Consider the following 16,394-nt stretch of genomic DNA (forward strand, 5'->3'; position numbering starts at 1 on the left):
GCCCAAATATTGAACATCTTTAACACTGACTAGAGGCTCACTATGGCACAAGGGACCCCATGCCATCTCAGATAGCTGTGCTGAAGTTTTCTTCCAGAATTTGTCCTCTTAAAAGTCACATTTACTTTGGGCCTCCGTATGGCCTTTGGCACCATAAGAATTTTCTTATAAATCATAGTGTTTCAAATAGTCTAAAGACCTTGTTCATGTCTCCTATAATCTCAAAACTGAACATTTTCTTATTATATTTTTATTATTCCTCAGCATAAATAATACAATATTGAAAGCCTTCCTTTTACAGAGTTCTTCTTTTCATTAGCAAAATGATTCTAATTTATAAATTGAATATTAATTTCTCAGGGTCATCTGTCGTGATCCACATTCCCCAAGTGTTTCAGGAAGCTAAACTTCAAAGTAATTGTGTGACCACAAGATTTATTAATCATTGATGCTGTACTTTGGGAATAACAGAAAGCAAGGCTTTGTGTAAAATAAGTAAGAACAAGATGTTTCCATTCTAGTTAGCAAATGTTTTATGTTTGACCGCTTGCACAAGTGATTTTGTGGCCACAGCTATGACATTTAGCATCTCAGAAATTATAGAAACTAGATGTTTTCATAATTCAATTATCCTATAAATACTTTTAAATATTCCCTTTAATATAACTCAACTTTTACTTGAGTGGTAATACAGAAGTCACTGCATAATGAGCCATCCAACTCCATCTTTATGTTTTTACTTTTAAAAATTTCAAATAAAAATTGTGCATATTTAATAGTATATAACATAATATTTTGAAACACGTATACATTGTGGGATGGCTACATCAAGCTAATATATGCATTACCCCACAAACTTAATTTTTGTAGTGAAAACTCTTGAAAACCACTCTTAGAAATTTCGAAGTACATAGTACATTTTTATTGACGGGTACTTGCCATGATTAAAATAGATCTCCTGAACTTATTTCTCCAGTCAACATGAAATTTTATGTTTTTAACTGAAATCTCCCCAGTCTCCTTCTACCAACCATCCAACCACTATAACGTATTGTAACCACCATTGTACTCTTTAACTTTATGAGTTCAACCTTTTAAAATTCCACGTATAATTGAAATCATGCAACATTTTTCTTCCTTTGTTTCCTATGTCACTTAACATAATGTCTTCCATGTTCATCCCTGTTGTTACAAGTGACAAGATGTCCTTTATTAAAGAAATAGCATTCTGTTTTGAGTATATGCCAAATTTCTTTTTTCTGTTGATTCTGTATCCAAGGTCTGTTTTTCAAGTTCCTTCCTCATAGTTAATTTTTTTTTTTAAATTTGACATCTGTATTGTTTTAAATTTTTAAACTTTATGATCCCTGTTCTGCTCTCTGAGTCTAAACAATGATCTGTTTAATCCATTTTCCTTTTAGATACTTAAAGTTATTGTCATGTTCCCTAAGGCTCCTTTTCTCCAGCAAAACACTGAAAATTCATTTTCAGTAATCAGTGGAACATGATAGGATCATGGGTATGCATGTGTGTGAGAAGGGGGGCATGCTCACCTTGTCTGGTGCTGAACCTGAAGAATCTGCATCCTCATCTGAACTGCTAAAAAGACATTGCTCAGTCTGCTTGACTCTGCAGAGAGTCAAGAAGTGCAAGGCATGTGGCATTAACAATTTATTAATAGGAAGGAAAGGGCTAAAGGTGTAGGGGAACTAAGGGAAAAGAAAAAATATGAGAAAACAAAAAAATGGAAACAGAGGAGGGGTGGAAGGGGTGAAGGGAGGGTAGGGGTAAGCGGAAAAAATGAAAACCAAGATGTGTCATGTAAGGTACAAGATCCCAACGATGAATGTCACTGTACTGTATACCTAAAATGTACCAAAACTCAGTGAGAGAAAAAACAATTTATTAACCAGTCTGAAGATATTTAAATGCTGGCCATTTAATGTTCTTCCCACTTTTTGGGCAGACCTATATTGTTTGACACTCAGAATTTGTTAAAGGAGTACAGTCAGTACATTTGACTGGTGCAAAACTTTAGATATCAAATAGCATAAAGTATATACAATTAAAGTGATTCAGAGAACCTGAAAAATAATTGTTGTATACTTCTGTCCCCAAAGTACTCAGTTCCTCTCCCCAGACACATACTTTGTTTACTCTTTTTCATACTTCCAGAAATGTTCTGTACATTTCAAATCCACACATATGTGACCTATATTTCAACACAAATGTAAGATGATACACACTTTGTTCTGCAACTTGATTTTTTAAACTAAACTATATATTGTAATGATCTCTTAATATTGGAGCATGCAAAGCTACATTGTTTTTTAAAGGTTGCCATGGTATTACATTGTAAAGACATACTCTAATAATTTTGGTGGGCATTTAGGTTATTTCCATTTTTTCTTTCATTCTGTAGTCGTAAATGACATTGAAAAAGTGCTATTGTCTTTTTATAGCAGCAAGTATATGCCTAGAACAGTAGTTATCAAACTTTAGCATGCATAGAGTCGCCTAGAGAGCTTGTAAAAACACAGATTTCTGGGCCTTACTCTGAGTTTCTGATGCAAAAGTTTTCAGGTATGCGGTGACTTTCCTGACAAGTGTCCAGGAGATGTTAATTGCACTGGCCAAGGGATCACATTTGGAGCATCGCTGCTCTAGACTTCCCAAAGTCCAAATTTTCCATCAAATACTCTACATGTTGTTAATTTTGATATCCTTTTTTTTGCCAAATTATTCTTCCACAGGTTATACCAAGATAAATTTCTTCCAGAAATTTATGCAAGCTTTGTTTCTTACACCAAAGCCTTATGCTGTTTAATTCTTTGATCTTTCTCCATTGTAGATGAAAAATAAAATGTTGTCTTGGTGTTCAAGAGGAAGGAATCAGCACAACCTTGTTAGAAAGAGTAATACAATGGAAACTAAGAGGGCATGGCCAAGTGAAATTCCTTTTCTCATTGTGTCAGCCTTGCCTGATACCCTCATCTGAAAATGGAAATAAAAACAGTGCTTCCATATTATCTTAAAATCATATTATAAAGCCAGTGATAGTAAAAACCAGTCAATATTTATTAAGCATCCAAAATTGAGCACATCATAAGCAATCTCAGATACTGGTTGATATTGCCTGTGGGTAGTTATGAAATTTGTTTTGTACATAGAAAGTTTTGCTCTGATTTCAGCTTGATGCCTCTCTATATTCAGAGGCAAACTCTTTGCCCATCAGTGTTAATACTGAGATTCTGGTGACGACAAAGAAGTAGTTTAAGTCACTTCTCAGTGCTCAGTTGTCACTGACAGACCTGAGGTGGATTCTGTCCTGAAACCATCTGCCCTGGGTACTCTGAAGAGCTCAGGGATTGTCCCTTTCCAGGCTTGTTCCAAGGGGACTTCACTCCTGCTTGAGGGCAGCCACTCCAACAGCCTGGCATACTCTTGAACAATAACTTGCTGCCCAGTTGGAGTATTCAATTTGTCCCCTGCCCCAAGTCCAGAATTTTAGATTAAATGATTGAACTCTGAATTACTGTCATCTCATGCCATTGTTTAGTGGCCTTGGTAGCTGAGAGAGACAGCCACTGGCCATGGCATAGAGCTGAAGTGTGAGGACATTATGAGAGGCTGTGGGGACAGGGGTAGTTCAGAGAAGATCTACGATGAAGTTCTGTTAATAAAACCACATTAGAATTATATGTCTTTGGAAAAGACCCTATGCAGTGTCTCCGTTGTTAAACCTTTAAGGAATAACACATTACAGTGTTGGTGTAATATATAGTAATTGATTATCATATCTGCCCCAAACCTTGAGAAATCTGCATTCCAATTCTAAGAATTCATGGGTTTCTCTGGCTGGGAGGGTGTCAAAAATACTGTGTACATATGTTTCATAATTGGGGGAGTGTGAAAGTATCTCCTTTAAGGAGAGATTTGTTTCTCTAGAGAATCAGTGTTAAGTGCAGGAGTGCTATTTTAGGCTAATTCCCAGGTACCTGTGAGCCTTTTCCATATCTGAGGTCATCATTAAAAGGGAATTACATGTGTAGAGTTTAGGGTTGGCTAGCTTACGGGTGTAGTGTTTAGAGTTTAGGTTTGGTTCAACTTTATATGAGCCATGCATGTGACCTTAGGCAAATCACTTACCCTCAATACACCATTTTCTCCAGCTATAAAATTGGATGGTGATGCTTCTCTCATATAATACTTATGTCTTAGTCCATTTTCTGTTGCCATAACTGAATACTAAAAATTAGGAGATTTATAGAGAAAAGTTTATTTGGCTCAAAGTTCTGGAGGCAGGGAAGTCCAAGAGATGACATTGCCAACTGTGTGGCACCTGCCAAGGGTCTTCCTGATGCATCACAACATGAGAAAGGGGGGTTGCTACCTCAGGTTTCTCTTTTTCCAATAGTCACTAATGGTATTATGGGGTCGTATCCTCTTTGTGACTTCATCTAACCCTAATTACCACCTAATGCCATAGCATAAAAAATTGGAGGTTAAATTTCCAACATACAGTCTTTTGGGGGATTCATTCTAACCATAATAAGTTAGATGACCTTATGTAAGAGCAATACTTACTTAGTATCTGGCAAGATTAACCCTAAGAAAATGGGAGTTTCTATTATTATTTAAGGTGTACATTTCTTTTTTTCATAAAAGACTCTTTACTCAGCAGCCTCTTTTATCACTTCAGCTGGAACCGGGTAGTCCTAAACTCTAGCCTCTACAACATATTACCTGTTGAATAGCAAAATGAAGTCCTATCTCAGTTCTCAAACATTAGATTCTGCACCCTACAACTCCTCTTTAATGAATCCAATGTATTCCAATGACACAGGCTAAATATGGCTCAGAGGTCACATCAGCAGTCAGTGACTACAACTTCCAGACTGAATCTGAGTTCTCTGAAGACAGACACTTACCCAAGGACATTGCTCAGCAAATGGCTGTAGCATACAACGCTTGCCTTTTTTTTTTTAAAAAAAAAATTAATTTAACCTAATTTTATTTGTACTGCTGGGGATCAAACGTAGGACCTCATGCATGCTAGGCAAGTGTTCTGAGTCTAAAAGCTCCACCCAAGTGCAGGTAGCAGTTCTAGCTGAGTATCTACTTGTATTTGAAAATCTGAAATCGGTTACTAAGCATAAGAATAATATTTTAAATGGTATTTGAATAATTAATTATAAATCAAAGAGGATTTAAACTATTAACAAATGAAGGGAAAGAATTTCTATAACTAGAATGGATAGCATTTGCCATCAGGGATAGCAGGGAAGAATGCTCTTGGGAAGATAGCACTTTTCAGACTGCTGTCTTGTGGGTGGTTGCAGCTGAGTGAGAAGCACAGATTCTGTGACTCTGCCTGCTTTTCCTCCTTTAAGTCGTTTTTTTTTTTTCCTAGTATTTTGTCACAGTGAGAAACACTAAAATATTTGGAGGGAAGTTTTGTAATGTGTTTAAGCATTGAACAATAAATTAACTGAATAAATACCGGAGTCCACTGCAAACCTCTAAGAGCATCATCAGCTATATTAGAAAACTAGGGATCTTCTCAGACATCTCATAGAGAGGTATTTGTTTTATTTCTTGTTTAACAGGGGGTCTATGTATAAAAATCATAAAAACAAAATAAAGACTGGAGAGATAATGTCTGGCAGAAAAAAAACAAAAGAACTAAAAAACCAAAAAGCAGAATAAAGCTTTTGACAGAATCTGATTTAACTGGTGTTTCTCAATTAAATATTCATGAGACATTGAAAGTACAAAGTGAATAAAATCTGTAATTCTACAAAATATTCACAGGGGCTACATTTATGTAACTCTAGAGAAAGATTGTACTTTTACTCTGAAGGAATAACACTATTTTTTTCCTTCAAACTTTTATCATAGTTTAAAACATGACAAATTGCTTATGTATGAGTATTTAATTTTAAATTTATTTATTTATTTATTTTTCTTTTTTATTGAGTTTATTGGTACAATCTAGATCTACAATACAGTTACATTAATTACTGGGATCCTGTACCTTCACACAACAGTTCTTGGTTCTCAAGTTTTCCCCTTGTCCCTGCCCTCCCTTCACCCCTCCATTTACAAACACTTTGTTTCCATTTTCTCATATTTTTTCTTTTCCCTTATTTCCTTTCCCCTACCCTTCCCACTTTCCCTACACCTTTAGCCCTTTTCTTCCAATTTCATACTCTTAATTATCCCATTAGGATCTTGTGTACTATTATAGTTTTTGACACCAGATAAACTATTTGGTATTTACACACGTGACTTATTTATTTCACTTAGGAGTATATCTTCAATATGTATCCATTTTCCTACGAATGACTGTAATTTCTCATTGTTTATGGCTGAGTAGTATTCCATTTTATAGAAAAACCACATCTTCTTTATCCAGTTCCAACAGATGGGCAGATGGGCTGCTTCCAAGTTTTAGCTATTACAAACTGTGCCACTATAAACATTGGTGCGCATATATCTCTGTGGTATGATTCTTTTAAATCTTTTGGAAAGATACTCAGCAGAGGGGTGGCTGGGTCAAATTGAACCTCTAGACCTAGCTAATTTTAAATTTAGAGGTAAACAGGGATCCCATGTATCAAACCCCACAGACCACTAGCTATATCCATATCTCCAAAGAATGGATCATAAAACTGTTGATTTCTCTCAGTCCTTTCCATTTAAGGTCAGAAATATTAAATAACCACTGCTTGGAGGAAGGGTGGTACACAGTTGCAGAACCAGAAGGAATTTTACATTTCTGAAGTTCAGATGATATATGAATTCCCTTAGCGAAATCCAACTGGAGTGGTTGTCACGATTCTGCTTGAATTACTCCAGCAACAGGCAAGAAGGCTGTCACATGCAAAACACTTCACAAATTTGATTTTCATTACGGAAACAAGAAGGGATGCAGACGATCCCAAGAAGTAAAAGCATTTTCTTTCTGATAGTCTATTAGTGTTTTAATTTGTCTATAGTATACAATTTATTTGTAAAAGGAAAATTTGTACATGAGATAGTCAGAAAAGCAAGGTACTGGTTCATCAAGAATGGCCATGAGGGCCAGGGATTTAGCTCATTGGCAGCACGCCCACCTTGCAAGTGCAAGATCTTGAGTTTGATACAATACAACAACAACAACAACAAAAGGCCATGAATGGTTCAAGCAGTTAATTCACTTCATCCATTCGTTTGTCCACTCAGTCCCCAACCTTTCAGGAAGAATAATCCAGATTAGTTGAGCCTAGAGTGGACTTAGACGATCTCAGGAGAGAGGCACAATGTGAAGGAAATCCCGATACTTGGGTAGGTTTTCATGGAGATGGAGTGAAGAATAAGAAGGGCAATGCTGGCCATGGCAGCAGCACCATGACCAAATGAGAGGCTGTGAGAGTGGTGTCCGTATTCGTAGGGAGGGTGCGGTGGGTTCACATTAGAGACAAAAGGGATATCCATTTGTGTCCATCGCAGAAAGTGGATCCTTTTCCATGATTTTGTAATATATCACTGTAACATTCTTCTTATTCAGAAGAAAATCTCCATATAGTCTCTTCCTATCTGGTGGGTAGATACACTAATGTTTTCTGTGATTTGAATTTACCCCATTCAACTATACCTTCTTTCCTCCTAGCTATTGTGATATTCTCTCTTCCTTTCTCCTTTCATTCACTTAGCCCTTTATTATCTCATCCTGGCCTTTGTTTTCTGCCTTCCCTTTCCCTCTCTGTCTTAATCCCTTTCTTCAGAGCCCAGCAAGAGGTGGATAACTCCAGCTGACATCATATTTCATATTCTTTGTGTCACAGCAGATATCTTTGCTTCTTTCCTTACAAAGAAAGTACCCAGTGGCTTTGCAAATACATTCCATATTTAAGAAAAAGAAAAGCAGTAAAGGTGTGAGTGAGGTAATGGGAGGGCTGACTTCAGGACTCCTGAGGCTATTTCTGTACAGGCCTCATTCTTGCTATCTTCTGAAGGGACACAAATTTCAATTGCTGCTCTGCCTATTTTTATCCCATAAGGCTTAGGAGACAAATTCTTAAGGTTATAGAATTTTTCCTTCCAGTTTAGTACCATAAATTGTTTGTTGTAAGAAATCCACAAGAGAACAAATGAGTGTGAAAAAGTTGTTTGATATTGCAAAGCATTACCTTGGTGTAGATAAAGTAGGTACATCTAAGTTTTTAAAATCTCCTCCTTCAGCCAGTGTTCGCTATAAGACTCAGAATGGCACAGATGCAAGCATTAAGGCTAAGGAGAGATTCCAGCTCCAGAAGAATGATATTTTAGAGGTTGCAAAAATAGAGTGTGGGACTACATTTCCCAGCCTGCCTAGCCCTCCCTATGATCACGTGATTGCCTACCACTAGTGCAATGTGAGTGGATGTGATTTGCCATTTTGAGGCTGATGTCCCAAAGCAAGTGTGCACTGCTGGTCCTTTCCTTCCCATCTGTACCCTGGAGAAGAAAATGGTTAATGAGAAAACTCAGATGTTGCCAAGAGTAGGCTTTGTTGAAAAAGCATCACAGGAATGAAATCGTTGAGTTTCAGTTTATTCCCCTTTTTGCTTGTTCTAAGGATAGGTCTGAAAATATCTAAGCTCTTTACATGTTGGAAGCAAACCTAAATGTCCCTTAACTTTTTAGTGCTCCAAAGCTTCTTAAAAAGAGAGCTTTGACAAATGGCAATATAAAGTACAATAATTCGTTAAAACTTTGTGAATTTGATATAACATTGTCCTCTCAGAAAAGGAAGAAAGGAATTTCATCATTTTGAACTGTGAAAGAACAGATTGCTTCTGAGGGAAAGCAAATTAAAAAGATGTTATGTTTTATCACAATTAGGTTGTTAAGTGTAGCCACATGGGTCATTTATCTTCTCTTGGAAACTTGCAAAAACAGATCATTAAAAATCTGCCACCTTTGGCAAAATGCAGAGCAAATGAATTAGCATTTTCCCTGGTCCTTCCCCAATCTGCAGGAATCAGACTGAGAGAGGTGAAAATGGAAAATCACAGCATATATGAGCTGTCAGGAAATATACTCATGCTTACCGGCTGGAAAATTAGCCCAAGTATCCACATGCAATCTCAGACAAGACTTTAACAGGACGCAGGACCAGGACAATTTGTTTTAGAATGTGTCTGCAGTCCTGCCAAGTGAGATATAAAGCATGTCAATCTGATGTAATTAGGGGATATTCAACTGGGCTGTGAGACAACCATGAAATTTCAGACTGAGAAAGACCTGGAGGGTAACATGGCGGTGATTTCTTCTGTCAGATTTTATCAGAAACAGCCAGAGGGCAGCACAGCAGTTTGGCTTTAAATCAATCAATCAATCAATCAATCTACACCCCCCAAACACCCCAAACTCTCTCTAAACAGATCCTTATGCCAAAGCAATGAACCACAGATGGTGTTTCTTATTCAAGGTTCACAGACCACAGACGCCTCCCACAAACACCAGACTAAGATATAGTCAGGCATTCAAATGAGAATAAGAATAAACATCTAGAATTTAGAGAAGCTATCTGAAAAAGAAAAAGGTAGTAAAACCTGGATCCACCAATTATAGCAGACAGAAAAAGGTGGGCACACAGAGGTAGGCAGATTTATTAGATAGCACTTTATTGAAAAGAATCACTAAACAGACTTTTCAAAATCCCAAAATAGTTTATAGCATGTATATAAGATATTTTTAAAATTTCACTATTCCAGCTATCTTTTAGAAACTGTTTTAGAATCAATTCAGCTTCAGCCAAGTGGTGTACACTGTTGGCCTATTTTCACAAATGATTCCTGAAAAAGTATAGAATTATGACCCTGAACCCATAAAAATGGATTTAATTGCACTCACCGCACTGGTACTCTTAAGATTGACTCAGACATGTTAAAAGATTATTTTTGAAAAAGTTATTTTGGCCTAATCCTTAGGTAATAAAAAGAATCTGATTAAGACTATTTCAATAGGAAGAAACAATCCAAAGGGGAAGGGGGTGGGGGATGTGTGAGGGGTAGGGCAAAGGAAAGAAGGGAAAGGAATAAATATGAGGAAAGGAGAAAAATGGAAACAAAGTCTGTGTAGATAGGGAGGGGTGGAGGGGTTAAGGGTGGACGGGGGGATGGAGAAAAAATAGAAAGCAAGATATATCATGTAAAAGTACAAATTCCCAGTGATGACTGTTACCATGTTACATACCTAAAATATACCAGTAAACTTAATGAATAAAACAAAGAAAAGCAAAAAAAGAGACTCTTTCATTATTGTTAATATTAGTTAATGTATTCCTTTTATCCAGTATTCTTTGTGACATTCAGCCTAAGAAACTAAGCGACTTAGTATCAAGATTAATTCTCCTTAGTTTATAACAACATGACAAATTTAAACTAATAATCCTATGAATTTAAACTAGCAATCATTCTATAATTATGAACTATTTTCTGAGGAGATTGGTTATAAATATCTGGACCATTATTTTTCAGACACACAAATCAAAGAACATAATAAGAATCAAAGAACATAGTATGAAAATAATTTTGTGGGTTGATGATAGATTATTCAAAATGTTAAGTTTTCCTAGAAATTTTAATAGAGATAGTCACTGTCTTCACTATTGTTCCTTTCCACTGGTTTGGAAAAGTTTTTGACACTTCCCCAAGAGACTGCTAGATCCATTTTTTTCATTTATGCTTTAGTCTTTCCAGCTGGCCATGTACTCAAATAAAGCAGAAAATTGTATGGTTTGAGTATTAGGTTTCTGCAAAATATATGTGTACATCACCTTTTCTAAATAGAAGAGAGGCCCCTTATGTGCCATGCGATTGAGTCTTGTGTTTTTGCTTTTTTGACAGCTGTCCCAGTTAAGTCTGGGGCACAGGTTTTCTAATGACTGGCCTTGAAGTTTTTGACCAGTCTGAAATTTGTAAGTATCAAATGCAAAAAGCTTTGATTGCTTCTGATTCAAGTTAAGGTCAATCACTGGAAATAATAGTTCAAGACCAATATATGAAGGGCCAGAAAGTTAGTAGTTTTTCATTTTGGGACAAAAGTAGATTAAAAAAAAAATAAAAGCAAGAATTCAAGGTTTGGAATTTTTCTCTGATTGAGAGACATTTTTCTTTTCTTTAAAGATATTTTTATGCTATTTTGATACATGAAATGCAGACAATAGCATGCTTAATTTGATAATGTATGGTGAGCTATCTATCTTTTTCCTTTTAAAGTGAATATTGCTGTTATTGTTAATAATATTATAACTATTGTGCCTGGCATCATTTTTCACTCACTTAATTTTTATTCAAAATATATTACTTAAACATCTACAGGTGCAAAATGCAGACAATATGACTATTTTCTTTGTCCACTGACATCCTATGTCCCTTTTCAAGTAAACTTTATGATTGCTACTCATTTTGGATATTCGCTATTACCTATTGAGTGATACAAGTTTACTGATGAAGTTTAAGAGAAAATAAACATTAGCCTTTCCATGGCTTAAACCAGCCCTTGGCCCAGTCTTGAAGGAGAAAGAGTGTGTGTGTGTGTGTGTGTGTGTGTGTGTGTGTGTGTGTGTATTTGTATCCACCGTCTACCCCTGTTTTTAGTACTTCAATATACACCTTCTTCTGGTACCCCATTTCTTTTTTTCCTTGAATGTCTGCATTCCAGACTTAAGTGTCTTTGTGTCTTTATATGTTAGCAGAAGTTAGGCTGTTCAAAACAGATGACCTGCTCTAATTAAATGACAGGACATCTGGGAAGGGTAAACTTCAAATGGCTGAATGAATGAATATAATGGTCTCTTACTGAGGTCACCAAACTTTTCCAAGCCAATGGAAAAAGATAATGTTGGACACGGTGACTAAATTTCTAGGAAATTCTAACATTTTGTATACTTTGTCATCCAACCCATGAAAACATTTTCAAACTAACCATGTACCTCAATTAATTTAGGGTTCAGAGAAAATGGTCCATGTATTTATATCTTATCAAGATATGAGCTAATGTTGACTTAACCATCAGTACCGTATTTTCCTATTCATGGGGAGGATCTGAAGGGTAAAAGGTCTTCAAGATCCAAAGCAATAAATCTCTAGTAATATAATTTCAGGGTACTGGAGTTCTTGGTAGAGTTAGATTTCTTCTTGGCTAGAGGATTTCCAAGCACGTCTCTCTTCACGCCCAGCAATCGATTGCTCATTCTTCTTATAATTAAAGCCTAACTAATCTTCTTTGTTCATAGTTCTTGACAGCTGATCATTCCTTCAGACTCTGGCAGGTATCCCCCCTGAGCATAGTGTCTTTAATTGAGGTAGAAGGAAGAATTTACCAAAGCTATACTACTTTTTAGCTACTTAAGAGTCCAGGCGTTAATTTTGGGGGGAAGTAGATAGTTTTAGGGTGGATTTTGCACCAGTCCAAGTTTGACATCTGAAAATTATGGACTACACAGCACTTTCAAAGCAGAGACTGTGTCTTATGTAAAAAGGTATGCTTCAATGTATGGTACACAAATGGGTGCTCAGTAATTTCTTAGTAACAGAGAGTTGTAAAGACAATGTTTGCACTTTTCATCAGAGAGACATGTACCTGTCTTCATTGTTTGTGTATTTGCATCCAAACACCACGGATGATTACTTCCTTTTATTTCAATTTATCACAGATAGTGAAGGTTATTTCATGTTATGATTTGAGATTTCAAAATACAGTAAATCAAGATAGATACAAATAAATGCATTAAAATAAAACAATTTGCTTGTTTGTCCTTCTGATAAAACAAAAACAAAAGCATAAACTAAGCAACGTTGGTTTTGATATAAGATCTTAAAAAAAAATGCTTTTTGAGACATGGTCTCACTTTGTAGAGTAGGCTGGCCTTGAACTCACTATGCAGTGCAGAATGGCCTCAAACTCATGGTAATAGTCCTGCCTCAGCTTCCTAAGTGCTGGGATTACAAGCCTGTACCACCACGTCCAGTGATCTTAATCTTTTCACCTTTAAATGCAAATAATTAATTTTTTTCTGCTAATGGAAATAACACACTTATTGGAAAAAATATTTAAATGCAGATAAAATTAAAATTTTATCATTGAGAAATAACCACTATTGAAATTCTGCTGAATAGCTTTCTATTTTTTCAATGCATATTGGCACGAAAATGCTTTTTTGTTAAAACAAAGATGGAGTCAGGTTAAAATATGTAGTTTTGTAATTGCCCTTTTTGCTCCAGCTGTCCTTGGCTTTCTATGTTAATAGGTGGCAACCCAAATGGCCATATCAAAATTCTATCCTAAAAGTTTAGTGGAACAGGCATTTATTTTTTTATATAGTTTTGCTACTATTATGATAACCGGACTAAAATTTCTTGGCCTTGAACAAGCCTCGGAGGTGAAGATGTCTGGTGAGCTTGATAAATCACCTTTATCTATACAGCTCCTAACTTTTCCTACAGTAAGGTTGCAGAAATACCAAATAAATATTTGTTAAAATCCATGTCACGATGAATTTTCTGCCTGCCAAGAATAATATCTTATGTGCAGTAGGAGTGAGGCACTTCAAATATAGGATCAAGGATTTTTCTGCGGGAGGACTTGCCATGTGGGCTCGGCTTGTGGGTTGTTCTTCAATTATCTTTTTTTGGAAATAAATCCATTTGCTGACTTAATTCCAACTTGCATTACTGTGATTTTGCTGCTGAAGCAGGAAGTAAAACTGCTTTCCCTAAATATTACAGATACTTTCCTGGATTGTGTTTTGTTATCATGGAAATTCTAGCAGTTTGGAACTAAAAAGAATTTAGAGATCACAGGCCCTTGGCCTGGGAGACTTGGCTGAACTAAGGTGTTTAGAACCCCAGAAATAATGTGCATATGTATGTGTGTCTATTTTTTTGAGAATCAAATGTCCAAAGTTTTTTATTAGATTCTCAAAGAAACCTGTCATAGAATAAATAGTTAAAACCACTCAATGTCCTCATTTTGAAAAGGAACAAAATGAGACCCAGAAACCATTCCCAAGGTTAGGAGTATAACTGCTTATAAATTATTTACATAGCCAAACCAATAGAAATCCAGTGTTCCTAATGTATATGGCCATGATTTTTAAATCACTTTTAGTGTACTAGAAGGAGGATAGCTGTTGTTGGAACAAGAAGGTCTTACACATGAACCTCAGTTTTGCCAGGTGTCTTGTTAAATCTCGGAGGTTTTCTTATCTCATCTATAAAATGGGAACTAAAAATACCTCTTATAGAGTTGTTTTGAAGTTATGGGGAGCTTGTAGGGAATAGATGTAACTAGCATAGGCACAGAGAAGACTAAATGTTGGAGAGTCTTATTTTAGCCAATGGTAGGAAGTACTTAGAAGTCAGTTCCTAATTTCCTCCACGATAAATTAGGCCTAGTTGCAGAATGTGACTTATAAGGTTCGTATTAGTGAACTTTCTGTCATAATAGTGAAAGCTGGTTATAATTTATGCATGAACTACTTACGGTCAAGTTTTGTTAGTTCATGGTTTTGGATATTCCAACTGCAATGTCACTTGGTCCCATTGATTTGTCCTCTGCTAAAGACCTAGTGGCAGATGGTGTCACCATGGAGCAGGAACGCAATTGAGGGCAAAACACAGGGGGGGAGAGAGAGAGAGAGAGAGAGAGAGAGAGAGAGAGAGAGAATGAGGGGCCAGGCTTGCGGCTTTGACAGCCATCCATCCTCTCATGAGAACCACCAGAAGTCACACAAAAACTGCCTTAATGCCTTCCCAGGGCAGGGGCTCCAATGAGTCATAAGCATAGGCCCTACCTTTTCTGGATTCCACCCCACTTCAAGACCACCTGCCCAGGGACTAAGGCTTTAGTACTTGCACCCTTGGAAGACTCTCAGACCATAAGCAAACACCAGTAGGACTGTTATGAGGAATACATTAGATTATCATTCACAGCACTGAGAACAGACTGTTGTATTGGTACATAGTAAATGTTAGCTGGAACTATTATTTTCCCATCAGCATTTTGTAGCATATCATTTGATTCCATTTGATCGCAATAACAACCTCATGAATTACTATATATCTATCCACACCTATAGAAACTGTGAAAAATACATTTTATTTATAAAAATTAGGTAGTTATTTTATTTTTCATTTTCAGTCCTATAGCTGGACCATATATTATTTTAATAATAAAGATTACATTGCCTTATTTAAAAATCACCCATATATGTATGATCAATTAATTCTTGACAAATGTGCCAAGACAATTCAATGAAAGGTTATTATTATTATTCCATTAAGTTTATTGGTACATTTTAGGTACACATTATGATCACAGTCATTATTGGGACTTTGTACCTGTACTTGACATATTTAGGTTCTTGTTTCTTCTCTGTTCCCCTTCCTTCCTTTCTATCCTTCCACACCTTCCTATTTACAGAAATTCTGTTTCCATTTTTTCCTTCTCTTCTCATATATTTTCCTTTCTTTTTTTCCTTTCCCTCAAACTGGTTCATCTACCCTTTTGGACTTTTTCTCCCTATTTTAAATTATCTATTTTACATTTTGGTCCTCATTTACTCTTGTAGTTTCTCACACCAGAGAAACTATTTGATATTTATACGTGTGTCCTATTTATTTCACTTAGGGATATGGCCTCAATGTGTACCCATTTAGCTATAAATGCCTTTAGTTTATCATTCTTATGGCTGAGTATCACTCCATTTTACTTTTGGTTTTGTTTTTTTGTTTTTTGTTTTTTGTTTTTTGTACCAGGGATTGAACTCGGGTCTTTGTGCTTGCAAGGCAGGTCACCAAACCTCTGAGCTAAATCCCCAGCCCTCCATTTTACATTTTAAAAAACCCACATCTTCTTTTTTTGGAGAATTTGGTGACTCTTTATTTATTTTTCCCCCCTCATTGAGTTTATTGGTACATTTTAGGTATACAGTACAGTTACATTCATCATTGGGATCTTGTACCTTCACATGACAGGTCTTGGTTCTCATTTTTCCCCTTGTCCCTGCCCTCCCTTCACCCCTCCTCCTTCCCCCTTTACAAACACTTCATTTCCATTTCTTAATTTTCTCATATTTTTCTTTTCCCTTATTAGTTTTCCCCTACCCTTCCCACTTTCCCTACACCTTTAACCCCTTTCTTCCTATTTCACATTGTCCATTATATCATTAGGATCTTATGTACTATTGTAGTTTTTCACACCAGAGAAACTATTTACACATGTGTGACTTACTTATTTCACTTAGGAGTATACCCTCAATATGTATGCATTTTCCTTTGAATGAATCTAATTTCTCATTCTTTATGGCTGAATAATGTTCCATTTTATAGAAAAACCCACATCTTCTTTATCCAGTCACC

This window comes from Fukomys damarensis, unplaced genomic scaffold, assembly GCF_012274545.1.
Source record: "Fukomys damarensis isolate Sample0158 unplaced genomic scaffold, DMR_v1.0_HiC HiC_scaffold_20, whole genome shotgun sequence".
Taxonomy (NCBI): domain Eukaryota; kingdom Metazoa; phylum Chordata; class Mammalia; order Rodentia; family Bathyergidae; genus Fukomys; species Fukomys damarensis.